The sequence below is a fragment of the Nuphar pumila genome, chromosome 6 (assembly GCF_984573655.1).
Source record: "Nuphar pumila chromosome 6, dmNupPumi1.hap1.1, whole genome shotgun sequence".
NCBI lineage: Eukaryota > Viridiplantae > Streptophyta > Magnoliopsida > Nymphaeales > Nymphaeaceae > Nuphar > Nuphar pumila.
The window spans coordinates 113,936,224-113,956,911 of record NC_143254.1 but is presented as its reverse complement, the minus strand read 5'-3'; the positions used below and the strand labels follow the sequence as shown (position 1 = coordinate 113,956,911).

The 20,688-nt window shown below is 38.0% G+C and overlaps 1 protein-coding gene across 2 annotated transcripts in view; it reads left to right on the top strand.

Annotated features, from left to right (window-relative positions):
- The window catches only part of LOC149835774 (serine/threonine-protein kinase/endoribonuclease IRE1b-like), a 29,085-nt gene that overhangs the window by 5,906 nt on the left and 2,491 nt on the right, over positions 1-20,688 (top strand). The gene's annotated exons all lie outside the window — the stretch shown is intronic.

The window sequence follows — 20,688 nt, the reverse complement described above, 5'->3', positions numbered from 1 at the left end:
CAGCGAAGTTGAACTCCTGGGTTGGGTGGGCTCTGTTGAGTTGAACCCCTGGGTTTAGTAGAGCCAAACTAAGAAGGGTTGGGTTCAACGAAGTCGAACCCCTGGGTTTGACTTTGCCAAACCCAGCCCTACTCATGCATGAATTTTATTTTATTTGGTTCTGAAGAACCTCAATTTTATTTTAATATTTTATTTGTTTTAAGGACGAAAATGACAGATAAAAAGAAATGACTCACAAACAAAGGGAAAGAAATTGCGTTATCTTCATCCCCACATGTAAGTTCCGTTGGTAGTGGTAGTGGTAGTGGTAGTGGTAGTGTTGATTCTCGTTCGTTGGCTGCATCACGTGATGATGAAGGGCCACTATGGGCACATGTGGATAAACTTGAAAAAGATGGAGGAGGTGGTGGAGATAAGAGATTTCGATGCAAGTTTTGAAAGAGATATTCTGTTGTGTTGAAGTCAGCTAGGGTTTCTAGCAAATCAGGAAAAAGAAAGAGGGAGAGAAAGAGAGGGAGGAAGAATCGTTAATTCTCATTAGGTCTAATCTCACTTAAATAGAGAGATTAGACTAAAACATTGTTTACAATAATGCCCCTGACCTCTTAAGTAGTTACCAAACTACCCATATGCATATGTACGATGACTGTTTCTCAACACTCTCCCTCAAGCTGGAGCATATATATCAATAAGGCTCAACTTGTCACAACATTTTGAAAATTTGAACTCGCTAGGGGTTTTGTGAAGACATCAGCAATTTGGTTCTTTGAAGATATGTGCTTGGTGCAAATGTACCCAGTTTGGACCAGGTCACGTACATAGTGACAATCTACCTCAATATGCTTTGTCCGTTCATGAAACACTGGGTTATTTGCAATATAAGTAGCAGCTCTATTATCACATATCATCTCTATAGGTAATGAGACTTTCACTTGGAGATCAGTCACCACATATTTAACCCACATCATCTCAGCATCAGTTTGAGCCATAGCCTGATACTCTGACTCAACGCTCGACCTAGCAACAACAGTTTGTTTCTTACTTCTCCAAGTAACAAGATTCCCTCCAACAAACACACAAAATCTAGTTGTGGACTTTCTATCAATAATCGACCCTGCATAATCTGCATCTGAATAGGCAGTAACATCTAAAGAGGGGTTTTGTTTAAACCATAGTCCTTTGCCAGGGGAGAACTTTAGATATTTGAGAATCATCATTGCAGCCTCCCAGCGAGCCTTTGTAGGTTTGTCCATAAATTGACTTATCTTGCTCACGACTAAGGATATGTCAGGTCTGGTCACAGTCACATATAATAGCTTGCCGACCAAAGAGCGATCACTGCTACAGTCCACATACTCGGATTGTTCATCAAATAAATGAGACTTGGGATCCATAGGAATCTTTGCAGGTTTGACACATAACATCCCTGTCTCCTTCAGCAGGTCCAAGACATATTTCCGTTGTGACAGAACCAATCCTTCTTTACTCCTTGCAACCTTTATGCCTAAGAAATATCTGAGTGGTCCCAGATCCTTAGTCACAAAGTGCTTATGAAGATGGGACTTTGTCTCAGAAATATCTTTTTCACTGCTTCCTGTGACTATAATGTCATCAACATATACTATCATGACCACAATCCTTGTGCAAGCTTTTTTAATAAAAAGAGAGTGGTCAGAAGCAGATTTGACAAACCCAAATGCTGACATGACCTCAGCCAGCTTGGAGAACCACGTACGGGGACTCAGTTTGAGACCATAGATTGCCTTGTTCAACTTGCATACCTTTTGACACTCCCTCTGAACCTCAAACCCCAGAGGTTGCTGCATATAAACTGTCTCCTCCAAGTCTCCATACAGAAAGACATTTTTCACATCAAGCTGACATAGAGACCAACCATGGTGCACTGCGACGAACAAAACAAGACGAATAGTCCCAAGACGAGCAACAAGAGAGAAGGTTTCAAAGAAGTCCACCCCATAAGTTTGAGTATAACATTTTGCAACTAGGCGAGCTTTAAACCTTTCAATGGATCCATCAGAGTTATACTTAATAGTATAGACCCATTTACAACCAACAATATCAACCTCAGGTGGAGGATCAACTAAGTCCCATGTTTTGTGAGAAAGCAGTGCGTCCATTTCATCTTGCATGGCCGTCGCCCATTTGGGGTCCAGAAGGGCGTGATGATGATTGAGAGGAACTGCTGCAGTAGATAAGGCGAATACAAAATTCTTCATATTTTCACCAAGTCGTGCTTCAGAAACAAACTGAGAAATAGGATGAAGTGTACATTGCCTTCTTCCTTTCCGAAGAGCAATAGGTAAATCACCATCAATAAGAGGATCATCAGTAGGGTCAGGAACACTCACTTCTGGAGAAGCTGATGGCACAAGCATAGAGTTGGGTGGAGCTCGATGTGTGTACACCATAGGAGGATTTTTGTAACGAGACCAGAGTTACCGGAAGCACCTAGGTAAAAGGGGAAGCGCGAAACATCGCGCTTTCGGAGCGTGAGGGGAAGCGTCCCCCTTTTTTGGGAAGCGCACTTCCCTTTTATGGGAAGCACACTTCTCTTTTATGGGAAGCGTGCTTCCCCCACGCTTCCCCCTCGCTTCTCCATTTTTTTTTATTTTTTCCGCTTCCCCCTCGTTTTTGGTTCGCTTCCTAGGTCGCTTTCGGTTTGCTTCCTAGGTCGCTTCCGGTTCGCTTCTTAGGTCGCTTTCGGTTCGCTTCCTAGGTCGCTTTCGGTTTGCTTCCTAGGTCGCTTCCGGTTCGCTTCCTAGGTCGTTTTCGAGACGGTTCAGAATTTTCTTCTAAGTGCCTCGCTTCCCGCTTCCTCGACTGGTAACTCTGAACGAGACAGAGTCAGACTGGAAACAAGAGGCTCAAAATTGACAGATTCTAATGGAAAAGGAGGAATAGGAAGAGGGAATGAATCACCTTGACTATCATGTATTCTCGGAGAGGTACTAGAAAAATATGGGATAGACTAAAAAAAGGAAACATCCGCACTGACATACTCTCTCTGGGATATGGGATCATAACACCGATATCCTTTTTGGTGCTTGGGATACCCAACAAAAATGCATTTGATAGATTGGGATGACAATTTATCGCGGTTGGGACCAAGTTTATGAACAAAGCTCACACAGCCAAACACCTTTGGAGAGAGAGAAAAAATAGGAGCTCCAGGTCTGAGAATTTGAATGGAAATACGACCCCTCACAGAGGTTGAAGGCATACGGTTTATTAGGTATCCCGCAGTTAGAACCACATCTCCCCAGTAAGACGCAAGCATATAAGATTGAATCATAAGACAACGAAAAACATTTAGAATGTGTCTATGTCGGCGCTCCGCTACTCCATTCTGTTGTGAGGTATGAGGACAAGAAGTCTGAGATTGGATCTCAAGATTTTTGCAAAATTGTAATAATTCAGATGATTTGAATTCAAGAGCATTGTCAGTGCGAACAACTTTGACGCAAGAATTAAATTGAGTTTTTATTTCAATAATCAAGGATTTAAGAATAATAAGGGCTTCAACCCTATCTAGATAATCTGGAAAAATCATCTACAATGACTAAATAATAATGACACTTAGAACGACTAAGAATTCTACTTGGACCCCAAACATCAACATGAAGAAGATCAAACAAATTTTGACTTGAAGGACTCTGACTAGACGGAAATGAACTCCTATGATGCTTTCCAAGCTGACATGCTTCACACAGTAGAGTAGTGGACGTCGAGATATGAGGAATAACTCTACGAAATTTAAGCAACGGAAAATGACCAAGACGATGATGCCAAAGCAACAGACTAGAAGAGGACTCAACTGCGGAATGAACAGAGCCAACTGGTTGGTGTAGATAATAGACTCCACCTTCCTCGTAGCCTCCACCAATCGTCTTCCCCGTCAGCAAGTCCTGAAAAGTGCAACAGGCAGGATCAAATATTACTCGACAATTCAACTCTTTTGCAACACGACTAACTGATAACAAATTTTGAGGGAATAAAGAAGCATGGAGAACATTTGATAATTGAAGAGTAGGGGAGATAAAGATATTTCCCTGACCAACAATGGGAGAGGAACTCCCATCGGCAAGAACCACCTTTTTATGATTAGCAACACTATGCAAGTTCGAAAAATCATATTTATTTCTACATAAATGGCTGGATGCCCCTGAATCAATAATCCAACAACTACCTTGGCAAGAAAATTCATCAGCTGCAGAGCATGCAATATCAGCCACGGGAGAACTAGATGGAAGATATGCCAACAAATCATCATACTCAGCATGAGTGAGAGTGACTGAATCACTAGGAGGAACAGTGGGGGACTCGGGTTTGGCCACTTGTGCTGTAGGAGCAACTTTAGCAGAAGATGCAGGAGGTCGACCATTCTTGTCAAAACATCTATCTTCTAAATGCCCAAATCTCCCACAATAGGTACACTGGAGCTTGCCTCGTCCTCCCGTGCCTCGACCACGTCCACGACCTCGAGAATTAGGAAGAAAACCTTGGCCTCGGCCATAAGAGACAGACAAAGCAGAGGTTTGTGATTCCGATTGAGATGAAGGAAGGGACATAGCAAGCCTGTTCAAACAATTATATGCCTCAGCCAGAGTGGGAACATCTGAGCCTGTCAACATCTGAACTTTGTCAATGGAGAATTCAGCTGACAAGCCAGTCAGGAATCGTGCTACCATGGTATGCTCTTGGTGTAGTTTTTGTTTGTCACAACATAACGGTCTATGAGCATTCATTCTCTCAAAAGCTGCCTTCACGGAGGCATAATACTGGGTTATAGTTTGCTCTCCTTGCCGCAATTTATAGATCTCCTGTTCTACTTGAAGAATACGCCTAACATTAGTTTCTTGAGAATAAGTATCTTGCAAATTATCCCACATTTGTTTTGCAGAGGTGTAATAAATAAGTCCGTCAACTATGTGAGGTTGCACACTATTCATAATCCAAGACATACAATATCATTGTCTTCTTCCCATGTAGCATACTTCCCATTTTTGTCCATAGGCTCATTTTCCAACAAAATATGTTTTCTACGATGCTCTGAAGCAGACATCATGAACGTACGCGAGCATCTAGCATAGTTAGTCTCATCCAACTTTACAAATGATCCATATGAAAAAGGGTTTGCAAAGGCTTTATAATCAGACATGGTTTCGGTCTTCATGTCTTACTTCTTGATTTCAGCCATGGAGATACAACCACACACAACTACCAGCTGCTAAAAACTTGGATCTGACGAGCACACCAACTATCAACTGAGAAACCGACTCTATCAGATTTTAATCATACTGATAAAAACTGATATATATATATATATATATATATATATATATATATATATATATATAAACTTGTAATACGCTGTTCAGATCCAACACTAACGTGCACATCAACTTCCAACTAGGAAGCATACTCTACCATATTTTAATCACCCTAATAAAATCTGAACTATTCATCTTAAAAGAAAACTGCAACAACTTGCATACCACGACTGCCACAAAAAAAATCTGACAACTTGCATACCACGACTGCATCATGATGGAGACTACAGGCCTTTTTAGCATTCACACAACCATCATCAGCCACCATCGACACGGTCAGGGTCTCCTTGTTGCTACGCGCACATACTTGCTACTACACACACAACGCACGCCCGATCAACGTTCCTGCTGGAGAGGTTAATCACTGTTCAGATCATAGAGCGCCACGCTGTTCAGATCATGTTCCTGCTGGCTAGAGAAGTTCCAGATTGCGGTACACCCTGTACACAACAATCGTTGTAATCACTGCACACAGTGATCAACTTTGATGCTGTTCGAATCGCTCTTCACGATGTGCACAACACCACCCGATCAACGTGTGGATCGATCATGTCAGATGCCCAGAGCTACGTCCTGCTCTGATACCATGTTGAACCCGGCTAGGGTTTCTAGCAAATCAGGAAAAAGAAAGAAGGGGAGAGTGAGAGAGAAGAGAGAGAGAGAGGGAGAAAGAATCGTTAATTCTCATTAGGTCTAATCTCACTTAAATAGAGAAATTAGACTAAAACATTGTTTACAATAATGCCCCTGACCTCTTAAGTAGTTGTAGAAACTGAACCGAACCAAACTACCCATATGTATGTATACTGTGATTGTTTCTCAACACTCCCCTTCAAGCTGGAACATATATATCAATAAGGCTCATCTTGTCACAACATGTCTTACACAAGAGTTAAGGCTCATTTGTTGAAGATATCAAGACATGACATTTCAGGATGCAAAAGAGTTGATGAGGCACTACGGAGACAATACAAAAAAATACAAGATGAATATGAGAAGATGAAGACAATGAGTGATTCTTGTGCAATCAAAGTACCATTTTTAAGCTACCAAGAAGATGATCAAAGGAAAAAGAAAAGTGGATGTAAGAGTAAAAGTAGATGAACGATTAAAACATCATTCAATACATATGGAAGGGAGGTGATGGATATAAAAGTAGGGAGATATTTTTATTCTAGTTCGCTTTCATTTAATGCAGCTAAAAATTCTTATTAGAAGAATTTAATTACTTCACTGAAAAATTATAACTTGAGTGGTTGTGTACCTCAAAGCTCAAAAAAACTACGAATGACAATTCTTACAGAAAATAGAGCAAATAATGAGAGATTGCTAAAGATTAAGAAATTTTTATGAGAAAAAATACAGTTTCCATTATTTTTGATGGGTGGACAAATATTCAAAGGCATCCACTAATTAATTTCATTGCTTCTTCGCTTAGTGACCTAATATTCTTAAGAGCAGTTGATGCATCTGAGCAATATAAAAATATTGAGTATTTAAATGAGTTGTTTATAAAAGTAATAAAAGAAGTGGGTGATTAGAAAATAGTGCAAATCATGATAGACAACGCTCCAGTTTGTAAAAGTGCAGCATTGAGTTTGGGGAGTGAGTATCCTCACATTTTTTGTTCTCCCTGTGTAGCAGCATACCAGCTTGAATCTGACTCTCAAGAGCATCTGCAACCCAAAAGAAAAAGAAAACTCATCAGCATATGTTCTATGTTTATGGATTGAAGAATTAGAAAAAAATGTCAAAAGCATTAGGAATTTTGTTGTCAACCACCATCCTAATGTCATATTTAATAGGCATTCTGATTTGAAATTGTTGAGGTTGCTGAAAAACGTTTTGAGTCCATCATTGTGATGGCGACAAAAAGTAAGTCAAGAATACTTTGGTTAACATGGTGACTAATGATAATTGGATATTCTATCGTGCCGATGATGTTGTCAAGGCTCAAGAAATTAAGAAATTCATTATTGATAATGAGTTTTGGGATAAAGTCGTGTACTTTTCTGAGTTTACGCAACCTATTTGGGAAATACTGAGAGAAGTTGACAATGATGAGCCCATGCTTTACGGAGTTTATAAAATGTGGGATAATATGATTGAAAAAATTCAAGTGGCAGTTTTCAAGCATGAGGAAAAAATCCAACAGTGGATGATTCATAATTTTTTAATCATATACATTCAATTTTAATTAGAAGATGGGATAAGAGCAACACTCATTTGCATTGCATTCTCTTAATCTCAAATATTGTGCAAAGAAGTGGCAAGACGGTGGTGTTGGTCCTATCCCTTCAAATTTATTTAGAACCAGAGTTATCAAGGCGTAGAAATATGTGTATGGCGAGACTTTATCGAGAATCAAGTCACATAAGAGTTTAATTTTTTTTTCTCTACGAGGTTATATGGACATACATTAATACCGAGGGAGAAAGAGGATATAAATCCTATCACATGGTGGTTAATATATGGATCAAAAATAATTTTTCTTCAACGTCTTGCACTGAGATTGTTATCTTAGCCTGCTAGTTCATCTTGTTGTGAAAGAAATTAGAGTACATATACTCAAATTCACAACATAAAAAAAAACAAACTCACCAGCAAGCATGCAAAGGATTTAGTCTTTGTTCTTTCTAATCTTCGATTACTTTCACGAACCAATGAAAAATACATGTATTAATTGCTCTTTTAGTTATTTGACTATTTCTTAGTTTATTCATTTAAATATACAAGTATTTAATATTTTTAAATTTTAATTATAATGCAGACAATGATCATTCAAATCTTGGGATGTACACCCAGAGGAGTGTGACTTAGAAGGAGAGTACAATTTTAACATTATAAACATGGACTTATCTGAGTTTAGTCTTCCTTCTTATGATGAATTTGATGATAAAGCAAAAAATTATTAGAATCATTACCTCATCGTCATATACATTGTGTAGGATATACTTTTGATATATAATTACGCATTGTTTGTTTCTTTTATTAGTATAATTTACTTCTTTTCTGCTTTACTTGTTTGATTATTTCCTATTTTCTTAATTCACTTAGCGTAGTCATAATATATTTAGGTTGATTTAATTGTAGTGTTAGTTTTTATTGATGAAAAATAGCAATTGTAGATCGTTAATTTGATTTATTGCATGCATGATGAATTGATGATATGATAATTGCCTCTTATTTCATTAGTGTTACTGTTAACTATTAAAAATTATATATATAACTATATATATACCCCTCCGCACCCCTTCACTCAAGTTTTTTTAAAGTGCCGCATCACCGCACCCGCACCTGCACCTATGTGACATAGAACAAGATTTGAACCACTAGATGGAAATGATATCACATCCATGCATGAAAAGCAAATTTTATTCAAGACTATTGATACATAAACGCATCTGTCAGCAAAAGAAAAATGATAGTTTCTATAAAATGTAAACAAGCAGAAGACAGCCAAGCCATAATTTGTAGGTAATAAAGTTCCATTAATTTTTAGAAATATTGAAAATTGTCCTCAGATAATGTTGATGAAAAAGCCAAGTCGCCTAGGGAAACAATGTGAAGCATAAAAATATAGTTGCTAGCAAGTTTGCGTTACCTAACTAGCAAGGAGAACTATTAACCAAGAAATAGCTACAGTATGTAGCACACACACTGAATCAATTATAGGACAAAACCTGTCACATAGGTACGGGTGCGACGACGCAACCCTTTAAAAAAACTTGGGGGAGGGAGGGTATATATATATATTTTAACAGTTAACAGTAACACTAATGAAATAAAAAGCAATTATCATATCATCAATTCATCATGCATGCAATAAATCAAATTAACGATCTACAATTGCTATTCTTTGTCAATAAAAACTAACACCACAATTAAATCAACCTAAATATATTATGACTACACTAAGTGAATTAAGAAAACAAAAAACAATCAAACAAGTAAAGCAGAAAAAAAGTAAATATTACTAATAAAAGAAGCAAACAATGCATAATTATATACTATTACAATGTATATGATGATGATGTAATGATCCTAATAATTTTTTGCTTCATCATCAAATTCATTATAAGAAAAAGTAGGCTTAGATAAGTTCATGCTTATAATGTTGAAATCATGCTCCCTTTTAACTCACACTTTTCTGAGTTTACATTTCAAAATTTGGATGATTCTTTGAAAGCCCAATTAGCTGCAACTGTCAATTTATTTGAAACATGAAGGATGTCAATGTGTTTCATGTACACATTGAATGCGGCTACTGCTCTTGGTCATGATATATGATCTAGATGTTACTTTCCGTTTCACCTATTGTCTACAGGATACTGCCTTCATGGTGGCAAGGCCTTGTTTGAATGTATTGGAGTTTGCTGTTTGGATCGTGTTTTTCTGATAAAAAATGAGATTTTATGAGCTTTGAAATTTATGAAATTTTTGGATTGTTGCTTTTGAAACCTTATAAAAAACTGCTCACATATCATATTCTGATGATCCAAAAGTGGATTTCTACTAAACAAATCATGTAGATCACATCCATAAGGTCAGACTAGATAAAAAAACCAAGAAATGAAAAAATTTGAGAAATCAAAACCATCCATTCCCGAGGAACCAATCTCTCTCTCTCTCTCTCTCTATATATATATATATATATATATATATATATATACCACACACACAAATGTGTCCAGCATATTCTATTTGCTAGCAATCAACTCTTATATTATGTTTTGGCGATGAAAAAATATGATTTTATGATTCTGTAAATTTATGAAAATTCTGAGCTGTAGATTTCTGAAGCCTTATAAAAATTTGCTCACCTGTCATAATCAAATGATCCCAAAGTAAATTTCTACTAAACAGATCATGCAGATTGCATATATAAGGTTAGATTCTTAGGAAAAGTACTAAAAAGTTGAAAATTAAGACTGTCCACACCTTTCTCCCGTTAGGAAAAACCAATCACAATCACAATCTATATATATATATATATATATATATATATATATATATATATATAATACAGATAGCTGCCTGCTCCAATCCGTGCCCACTGTCAACATATCGTACTTCTGAAAGTTTTTTTCATGATTTTCTCAAATCTGATCATACATATGTGTTCTACATGCTTGATTTTATAGGAATGGACTCTTGGATTGTCCGATTCTGACACGTGGGTAGGTTTTTATAAGGTTTGAAAATTGAGGGTCCAAAATTTTCATAAATATTCAAGCTTAAAAATTCAAGTAATTGAAAAATACGATCCAATTGTCATTTTTTGGCAAATCCACTATGCCGAACACATCTACAGGGTCAGATTTGCAAAACACACCCTGAAAACCCCGTTCACTTTATATATATATATATATATATATATATATATAAAGAGAGAGAGAAAGAGAGAAGGTGGCAGTTGCTAACCACTTTTCTAGCTAACTGGGCTTTCAAAGTTTTTTCCCATGTTTTACCTAAACCTGACTGTATAGATGTGTTCGGCGCGGTTGATTTATCAGAAAATGACACTTGGATCATGTTTTTTCTATAAAAAAATGTGTTTTTTAAGCCTTGATAGCCACCATTGAATTTTTAAACCATATAAAAACATACCTGTGTATCATAATTGGATGATCTAACAGTCGATTTTTATAAAATCGAGTGTGTAGAACACATCTGTATGGTCAGATTTAAGGAAAGCCCTTCGAAATCCTGGTTAGCTGGGTGGTTTAGTAGCTACCACCTCTCCCTATATCTATATATATAGAAAGTGGTAGCTGCCTACCACCAACCTACCAGGTTTTTAAGGTTTTTTGCATGTTTTCCTTAAATGTGATTGTACATTTGTGTTCTACATGTTTGATTTTATAGTAATCGACTCTTAGATTTGTCGGTTTCCAACACGGTGGTAGGTTTTATATAAGGTTTAAAAATCAATGGTCTAAGATTTCATAAATATGCAACACTTAAAAAATCATTGAAAAAACATGATCAAAGTGTTGTTTCCTAGCAAATAGACCATACTGAATACATATGCAAAGTCAGATTTGTGGAAAACACGCCGAAAAACACCTGCTCACTCACGGTAGGCTATAAAAGTAGGCAGCTATCACTTTTATATATATATATATATATATATATATATATATATATATATATATATATATATATATATATATATATATATATATATATATATATATATATATATATATATATATATATATAGTCACTAGAATACGAGAACGGGAAATATGAGATACCTTGTGAACCACGATTTTCATGGACTTTTTGTTCTTTCTCTTAAATCTCAGTGTATGGATGTGATCTACATGCTTGGTTTTATAAGGACCAGCTCTTGAATTATCTGATTATGATGCATAAATGAGATTTTTTTAAGGCTTTAAAATCAACGACTCATAATCTTCATAAATATTCAAGCATTCAAAAATCACATTTTTATTGAAAATGCATGATCCATATTGCACGAGCCCTCATATACGGGTATCTCGTACCATATCTTATCGTACGATAAGGGAAAAAACTTGAATTAAAAACCACAAAAAATATAAAAATTACAAAAAATTCAAAAAAATCATAAAAAAATTATAAAATATAATAGAAAAAAACATGAATATATGAATTATGAGTAACTAAACATAAACATGCACTAGTAAAACATTGGATACGATACTGATAACACTCCTAACAAACATTTAATAAAAGTCACAAGTCACAAGCATGAATGTTTGATATCAAAGTTATATATTACATAACAAAACAAAATAAATATCCTAATCTATCAATCATTATGAAAATGATATTCAAATAATGGTTCTTCTTCTGAGTTGTCTTCTTCTCCGCCTTTATCCACATTCATCTCTGGGCCAACATAATCATTGTCATTATCCACCTATGCCTTCATCTCAGCCTCCAGTTGCCTCCAATCCCCATCATCATCCAAGTCAACAGACTCGTCTTCTACCCACTCATATAATATATCAAGGTTGTCAATATTGATGGGATCATAGTTACTTCTCTGGCGTCTTCTTGATTATTTTTGTATTTGTCTGCAATATTCAGATATTAGTTAGAATACAAGTTGTATTAAAGTGGATCTACTAACATATATCTAAATGTTATATTTGCTTCAATCTCATGTTGTAGCGACAAATATAAGATCATTTAATCTAGAGTGCAATCTATTCCTTTTCTTTGTGTGGATGCTTAAAAGAAAACTCCAATTTCTCTCGCATCCACTTGTACTGCATCCCTGACTCAATATATGTTGTGCAAACCTAGATAATGAAGTAGCATCTCTATCAAACATATTCCAGTGTTTATCTAAACCAACAAAAGAAAAATATATCATGAGAGAAAATCCTTACAACACAAAAATACATAATTAAATATAATAACATTGAATTTCAAATTCATACCTGGCTGCAATGAGCTACACAATTGGATTGTATTCTTTTGTTCAAAGTCCCCCTCGTTTTATTCAACTTGTTTCAAAATCCTGCCCCTCAATGCATGATATGAAGGCATCTTGTAACCAACTCCTATACTGGCTATTGCATCAGCCATAGCTTGAAAATGATCCGAGTTTGTAGCATTAAATGGTGTGCAAGTCTCATAAAAAATGCCTCCATGAATCTTCTTCTTCCAATAGTTGCACTGGTTCAACATCCTATTTCCTTCAAAAACCATTGTACAATGTTCCCATGCCCGATCTCTTTATGTAGCCATGCTCCAAATATATTGAAACAAACCCTTTAGGGTTCAAATTTGAGGGTTAGAGGGCATAAAAATGTGTGTGTATGATGAAAATGGCCAGATTAGGATAAATCACGCCACTAGGGCTTGGATCTAGCAAAAGCCCCAATTTCTAGGGTGGGGTAGGGTGAAAATGGGTGAGATTTGAGGGTTCGAAGTAAAAACAAATGTTGGGTAGGATGGACATGGGTGAGATTTGAGGCAAACCACACTTCTACGATTCAGATCTAGCAAAAGCCCTAATTTTTAGGGTGGATTTGATCTCAAAATAGTGTGGGTAGGCTTAAAAAGGGGCTTGGGGAGGGAGAGCATGAAAAAGCGGTCAAAATGGCCCTTGGAGGATAAAAACTGCCCCCCATAAGTGACCACTTTTCCAGCACCGAAAAAGTAAAAAAAAATGGCTCGACTTGTACGATACAGGGTGTATCATACTTGTACAATACACTCGTATGATACATTCTTGTATCATATGATACAGTATGATACACTCCTGTATCGTACGATACATATCGTATCGATATGATAATCATACCAATTATGATTTACTACTTAAACCAGAGTTAACAGTCGAGGAAGCGGGAGCAGGAAGCGATACGGGAAGCGGGAGCAGGAGCAGGAAGCGAGGCACTTTCAAAAATTTAGGAAGCGGGGAAGCATGGGACCACTTAGAAGAAAATTCTGAACCGTCTCGGAAGCGACCTAGGAAGCGAGGGGGAAGCGAGGGGGAAGCGAAAAAAATGGAAAAATGGGGGAAGCGTGGGGGAAGCGCGCTTCCCAAAAAAGGGGGACGCTTCCCCTCACGCTTCGGAAGCGCGACGTTTCACGCTTCCGAAGCGCACTTCCCCTTTTGCCTAGGCGCTTTCGGTAACTCTGACTTAAACTGTATTAGTTCTACCAATACTATTGTATATCGTATCGTATTGTATTGTACGATACTGACAACACTAGATCAAAAAGTTGATTCCTAGCAAATTTACCATGCCGAACACATCTACAGGGTTGAATTTGCAAAAACAAGTGTTGGAAATGGCCATATTTCTAGTTCTCATATTCTCTCTCTCTCTCTCTATATATATATATATACCAACCGGGGTTAGACAGATATCTACCAATTCAATAATGTAACCAATAGTACAATCCAATGCCACAACGTTACAGCTTTGTATGGTTTCTCCTTCTATCCACTCTTTTTTGGGGTAGAATTCCTTGTCTAGCTAGCCTTCTCACCTTAAAATAATTTTTCTCATGTAAGTGAATACTTAGAAAACCTGTGAAGGTTGTAGCCTAGCAACCAGATTTGGCTATCCTCTGCCCTCCAATGTGTTGTTAACCAGGCATACTACATTCTTGGACAACACAAGAACTACGTTGCAGGGATACTTCAAGTTGCCCTCATGTTGTGTCCCCTTGTATACTGTTTTTGATGGAAAACTATACAATAATGACGGGTCCTGCATCCTTTTTTCCATGTCCATGTGGCATAGCTGAAGAATTGCTTTAATATCCTTCCCAGTTCCATCTGAAATTTGCTGCTAGCAATTGCACTCTCTTTCAAATGTTTGTTTCTCATACTGCCAACAAACCCTCTGATGATTACGAATTGTAAAAGCCAATGCTCAGTCTCTGGATACAATGGCTCTAGATGTTGATTTTATGCCGTGACTGCCGTCCTTGGGGAGGGATCCACCTGATGGGGTTACTAGTTTATGACATAATTCTGAGAGTTTGCTCTGTTGCCACATTGAGGATAAAGACAGAGGAAAGCAGCAATTGTGGCACACTAGGGGAGGACTGGAATCCTCTACAGCTAGAGGCACACTATGTAAACTGTAGAAGGAAGGTCGATGCACAGCCACCTGTGTAGAGAGAGAGAGAGAGAGAGAGAGAGAGAGTCGGCTGCACAGTAAAGAATTTCGTTACTTTGGATTAGGGCTTCTCTCTATATTAAATAGAGAGAGGCTAAAAGGAATAATTACATCTAAGTCCATTATGAAAACAAAATTTCAAAAAAACCTCTAATATAAAAAGACTTAAACTAAAAACCACCTATTTTCAACACTCCCTCTCAAGCTGGATCATAAATATCAATCATGCTCAACTTGTCACAACATTTTGAGAAATTTGGCCTATCTAGAGGCTTTGTAAACATATCTGTAACTTGATCTTCCGACTTTAGATATTTGGTAGTGATATGACCAGCTTGAATCATATCTTTTACATAGTGGCAATCAACCTCAATGTGCTCAGATTGTTTGCTATATATGTTGCCGCTTTGTTATCGCACATCATGGTCATTGGAGAGGAAACCTTCACCTGAAGATCATGAAGAACAGTGCGAACTCATATCAATTCAGCAGCTGTTTGGGCCATAGCCCGATATTCTGATTCTGCACTCGACCTGGAAACCACATTTTGTTTCTTACTTCTCCACGAAATCAAGTTGTCTCCCAAAAACACACAGAATCCTGTGGTAGATTTTCTATCTACTACAGATCCAACATAGTCAGCATCAGAATAGGCTACTATCTCCAGAGTTCCACCTTTTCTGAACAATAACCCCTTTCCAGGAGAGGATTTTAGATATCTGAGAATCATTATGGCTACATTCCAGTGTACCTCAGTTGGTTTGTCCATAAACTGGCTAACTTTGCTTACTGCTAAAGCAATATCCGGCCTGGTCACAGTTACATATAATAGCTTCCCTGCTAGGGAGCAATAGCTTTTGCTATCAACTGGTTTTGACCCTTATTCAAACAACTGAACTTTATGGTCCATGGGAATATTTGTTGGTTTAGCTCCCAACATGCCCGTTTCCTTTAATAAGTCAAGAACATACTTCCGTTGAGACAAAACCATCCCTTCACGGCTCCTGGCAACTTCTATACCCAGAAAATACCTGAGTGAACCAAGGTCTTTTATAACAAAGTGTTTTTGAAGATGAGCCTTTGTGGCTTCAATAGCTTTCACATCATCTCCTGTAAGAATGATGTCATCCACATATACCACCATAACAACTATGTCAGAGCTAGTTTTCTTTATAAATAGTGTATGATCTGCTGCTAACCTATTAAAGCCAAAGTTTGACATCACTTCAAACAACTTTTGAAACCATGCACGAGGACTTTGTTTCAAGCCATAAATCGCCTTTCTCAATCTACACACCTTCTGACACTCCCCCTCAACCTCGAATCCTGGAGGTTGTTGCATGTAAACGGTCTCAGATAGATCCCATATAGAAATGCATTTTTCACATCTAATTGGCACAAGCTCCAACCATGCTGAACAACTACTGAGAGAACAAGACGGATGGTACCCATCCGTGCAACAAGAGAAAAGGTTTCAAAGAAGTCAATACCATATGTCTGAGTATACCCTTTCGCTACTAATCTGGCCTTGTACCTTTCAATAGAACCATCAGATTTGTACTTTATTGTATATACCCATTTACATCCAATAATGTCAGCATCTGCTGGGGAATCAACTAGATCCCATGTATGCTGAGATACTAAAGCATTCATTTTTTCTTGCATAGCCAACTTCCAGCGATTATCAAGTTTTGCCTGTTGATAGTTCAGAGGAATAGTTTCAGCAGATAAGGCTGAAATAAAAGACTTCATCTGATTTCTAATTCTGGCATCGAAGACAAAATGAGATATGGGATATAAGGTACATTGTTGTGTCCCCTTTTGTAGAGCAATAGGCCTGTTATCATCATCCTGAAGATTACTATTGTCAGTAGAACTTACCTCAGGAGAAGAAGAAGATGAAGGCTCTTGCGGAGGTGGAGCTCTACGCACATATACCAATGGAGGATTATTAAATCTGGAAGAGGATGAAGTTTGGTTCAGTAATGAGGGCACAAATTCCAAAGGAAAATGAGGTATAGGTAATGGAAAAGACTCAGCTGGATCAACCTGCAGCGGGGAACCAAAAATAGAGTAATATGGAGAGAATTCCAAGAAAGATACATCCGCACTGACATACTCTCGGCGAGAAATATGATCATAACATCGATAGCTCTTTTGATTTTTTGGATAACCTATAAATATGCATTTTGTAGCTTGAGCGACTAATTTATCACGGTCAGGGCCAAGTTTGTGTACAAAACAAACACATCCAAATATTTTTGGTGAGAAAGAAAAAAGTGGGGCATTAGGTTTTAGGATATGTAATGGAATTTAATCACCCACAGAAGACAAAGGCATGCGGTTGATCAGATAGCAAGCAGTGGTAATCGCATCACCCCAGTATAACGCAGGAACATTGGATTGAATCATAATGGTCCTGGCAACATCAAGCAGGTACCAATGTTTTCGCTCAACCGCCCCATTTTGTTGAGATGAATAGGCACAAGAAGTTTGGGGTTGGATGCCATGATCTTGGTAAAATTGTAACAGACCTTTGATTTAAACTCGAGAGCATTATCAGTGCGAACAATCTTGACAATCGATTCAAACTGAGTTTTTATTTCAAGAATTAGGGATTTGATAATACTTGGAACTTCAGATCATTCTTTTATTAAAAACACCCATGACAACTTAGAGAAATCATCAACAATAATAAGATAATAACGACACTGAGTCCTAGTAGGAATCTTACTAGGACCCCATACATCTGCATGAAGAAGTTCAAAAACTTTATTACTAGACTGACTCTGACTCGAAGGGAACGAACTTCGATGATGCTTTTCCCAACTGACATGCTTCACACTGAAATGATGTGGTGGAAGGAATTTTAGGAAAGACCGAACGAAGCTTTGACAATGAAGGATGACCAAGACGACGATGCCACTGAACATGACTGAATGAGTGTTCCACTGCAGCATGAACATTACCCATTGGATGATGTAGGTAGTAGACTCCATTTTCTTCATAGCCTCCACCAATCTTCTTCCCCGTCAGCAAATCCTGAAAATGACAACCCATCGGATCAAATATTACTCTACAATTTTGCTCTCTTATAAGGCAACTAACAGAGAGTAAACTTTGAGGAAAGTTTGGAGCATGAAGAACATTTTGCAACTGTAATGAGGAGGATATAGAAATATTTCCCTGACCAACGACCGGGGAGGAACTCCCATCGGCTAATGAGACTCTTCGATGAGCATTAATATCCTTTATATCTGAGAAAACAAGTGAATTTCCACACAAATGTCTGGATGCACCAGAGTCAATAATCCACTTACTGTCAGTCGGATGAAGATGATTTCCGGTTGAATAGGCAACACCAGCTACAGGAGGAGTGGAACTCAAAGGACGAAGAGCTATCAACTCATCATATTCAACACAACTGAGGATGATACTACGGTCACTTGCAGAGATATTCTCCTGTACATTTGTTGCCTCGATAGTAGTAACATTTGCTTTAGGAGTATATGACTTTGATGAAGAAGAGGTTGGCCGACCATGCTTATCCCAACAACAATCTTCTAAATGTCCAGATTTTCCACAGAATGTACATTGAAGCTTTCCTCTGCCTCCCATACCACGTCCACGTCCTCGTCCTCTGATATTCTGAATATTTCCACGCCCATAACCAGATGAGACAACAAGAGCAGATGACTGAGTCACAGACTGAGATTGTGGCAGAGAGATCGCCAGTCTACTCAGACGATTGTATGCATCAGCAAGAGTGGGAACATCTGATCCAGTCAACATTTGAACTTTTGCAACAGAAAATTATGAAGAAAGACCTGTAAGAAAACGAGCAACCATGGTTTGTTCTTGATGATCCTTTTGCTTCGAGCAACAAAGAGGCCTGTGAGCAACAAACGAGCAACCATGGTTTATTCAACCTTACGGAAGAGCCGTACGAGAAGGGGTTGGCAAAAGCCTTATACTCCCCAATATGTTCCATTTTAGAATCACGTTTCGAAGTTTCAACCATACTGCTCACTTGAACAACAAATATTCAAGTAGAATTTTCCAACACTGTAAGGAATCAGCCCTGCTGTTTTCAAAAAAAAAAAACAGCCCACAACCAGCAGGGAATCACTCCTGCTGCTTTCACGACAGAGGGATAACTTAAACTAACACAGCACAAAACAAAACTCGACACAACAGGGAATCACGACCATTGCTGCGCCCAAATACACCACGACCAACAATAATATTCAGTTGCAAAACAGATGATCACGACAACTGCTGTTCTCCAAACATATAAGGCATAACAACCAATAAGTCTTCAGGGCACAATTAAATAGATCAATCATATCTCGATCACACGCAACAAGCACAGGAAATAAATTTCAGAATCACGGCAGACGCAATCAACACAGAAAAATGAAATCACGGCAGACACACAACAACAAAGAAACTTGCTGCATGACCCAAACAGCAGGAACAACCAACAGCACAACAATCACGGCAGGCACGCAACAGCAGGAACAAAACTCGTCAATAACCAAAAATCACGTCACGGCTGGAACAGAACTCGGCAACATCCAGGAAATCACGACAGGAGATCACGAAAACAAAAAAAAAACTCCAAACTGAGGAGAAAAGGAGGTTACGGCTCCAGGAAATCCTCACTGGGAGCTCCATCCTTAGATCTGACGACAGATCTGGGTAACACCCCAGATCTGTTATCAGATCTTCCACAATCGTGCAACATCAAACCTGATTTCACGCAGTCGAATTTTTTTTTTTCGTTGGTGAAGATCAGTCCTCTCGTGATCACGCTCCCGAGATCGAGGGCTCTGATACCATGTAGAAGGAAGGTTGATGCACAACCACCTGTGTAGAGAGAGAGAGATAGATAGATAGAGAGAGAGAGAGAGAGAGAGAGAGAGAGAGAGAGTCGGCTGCACAGTAAAGAATTTCGTTACTTTGGATTAGGGCTTCTCTCTATATTAAATAGAGAGCGGCTAAAAGGAATAATTACATCTAAGTCCATTATGAAAACAAAATTTCAAAAAAAACTCTAATATAAAAAGACTTAAACTAAAAACCACCTATTTTCAACATAAACCATAAGAGTGCACAATATTCGACCTCAAAGGGAAGATTTTAGTGGAAAATAGTTGGGGGTTGAGGAGATGGCATGGAAACACTGAAATGTAGGCTGGTCGACAATCCTCCAACTCTTGATTCCAGCTAAACATAAAGAAATGTTACAGCTGTTTTTATGGACCCTTTTGACTGGTCCTTGGTCTTTTGAAAAAGAAGAGAATGGAACTCAGTTTTAATTATAAAAACTTTGGGAGGCTGTGGTCAAGTATTCCAGAATCCAAACATAAGGTTTTCTGCGGATTGTAATGGACTTTTTTCGGTTAAAGTGGATACAGAAACGAAGATAGAGTGGAATTTGAGGTGGAAGGTGGCCAGTCACTGATGGTGAACAAGTGGAAAACCAGGATGGAGCGGAAACTTGTAGTCACTAAAACAGTTCCACTATGAATTTGGATAACAAACCTATTGCTGAACAAATGGATAGACTTCTTCAAAGGTATCACAACGTTCATGGAGGGGAAGCTTTTGGATGTGGACCAATAAACAAAGAATCTCAAGGGAATCCACTATGCTAGACTGTACTTTTAGGTTTTGGTGGGATACAAACCTGTGAA